General features: G+C 34.0%; 1 long non-coding RNA gene across 1 annotated transcript; it reads right to left on the reverse strand.

Moving 5' to 3' along the window:
• Positions 1-645: 645 nt before the first annotated feature.
• LOC109584365 (uncharacterized) lies at positions 646-1,017 on the reverse strand. Its single transcript, XR_002185969.1, has 3 exons — positions 943-1,017; positions 711-752; positions 646-659 (listed from the first exon to the last, which is right to left on the reverse strand). It is a non-coding gene; the product is annotated as an uncharacterized LOC109584365 (long non-coding RNA).
• Between the last annotated feature and the right edge of the window lie 464 nt (positions 1,018-1,481).

Below are 1,481 nucleotides of genomic sequence, written 5' to 3' on the forward strand. Positions count from 1 at the left end.
GAGGCGGGGCTAGTTATTTGCACCGGCACCGCCTTTAATAGCGTGGGCGTAAATAAATGCAAAAAAACAGTTTTTACAAAGAACAAGGTAGTCTAATAAAAGCTCTTATCCATTCAACAATGAGCAGGAGAGGATGCGTGACAGTGTTTATAATCACAAAGTGTGATCTCATTGGGATATTTGGATCATTACTTATAGCACACTTGGTATCACTGTCTTTATACATTACTGCCAGTATAATAGGATTCATTGTTGGATATGAGAATGTTCCTAGTCCAGTGTATGCTACAGCTTTGGTACTGTATCTTCTTAATACTATTACAATTTCACTGATACAAGCATACTTCAGGCCTGAACTAAGGAAGATATTAATAAGGATTTGGTATGTGATGAGTTATTGTGGCGGAAAATTAGAGGAAAATGATGGAATAAAAAGTAACACAGTACCCTCACCACATGCATCTACTAACACTAATGAAACAAATGATACTGTTGATATTAATGTATAGTAATTAGTAAACTTTGTGTGTGTGAACTTATATAAGCTGTAATCATGTAAATTTAATTTTAAAAACTTAAAATTACATATTAAATTAGCCAATTTCACTTTTCTATTGCCAGATACAAGTTATAAAATATCATTTTGCTTCTCCCTGTCCCTGTTTAAAGTACATAATATAATGTACTCAATTATGAATCATTAATCTTACTGCAGTAGTACTCTTGTCAGGCCTGTATGTACTTTCTTTAGTCTGCAATAAAAGAATTATTTATAATGTAAAGGTGATAATTATGCTTTAGTGAAAAGGGCAGTGTTGTAAAAAGTCATAAAAACATATAGTACATAGTACATGTATAATGCATAATGCCTTCAATGTATGCAGGTTTGGTATCTATAGTAAGTACATATATTTTTTACAAAATTAATTATTGTTGACTTACTAGCTCAGCTGACATCTTATCATCATGGTGACTTGTTGATAACTGTTTTCCTTCAGGCTGTGATGAGGACATTGACTATATAAAATGACAAACTTAAGAGTAAATTAATGACATCCCATGCAACATCTGCTAATTTTATGCCACCTATATACTATGGAAAATTAATGCATATAAAATTTCATTTCCTAGCATATCAATAATGAAGTTTTTGATAATGAATTAATCAAGTTGATACGTGGCAGCCATTTTGTGTACATGCATTTTATTTACTGCAGTTACTGGCTCCAGGACGTATCTAGATATTGGGAAAGGGGGTGCTAAGGGTGCGGGAAGTGTGCTGCGATTTTGGCCCCACCCCTTTTACGGCAATAAAACGGTATTTTCCTTTATTTTTGTAAATTATGGGTGTGGTCAAAATACTTTCAACCATACTGCAAGGGGGTGTCACTTTCATCAAGCCTGTAGTTACACTTGCGACCGCGATCAAATCAAAATCAAGACATCAAAGGGACAATCAGATGCAATCAAGGGATCAAGAC

This window comes from Amphimedon queenslandica, unplaced genomic scaffold, assembly GCF_000090795.2.
Source record: "Amphimedon queenslandica unplaced genomic scaffold, v1.1 AMPQUscaffold_13216, whole genome shotgun sequence".
Lineage (NCBI taxonomy): Eukaryota > Metazoa > Porifera > Demospongiae > Haplosclerida > Niphatidae > Amphimedon > Amphimedon queenslandica.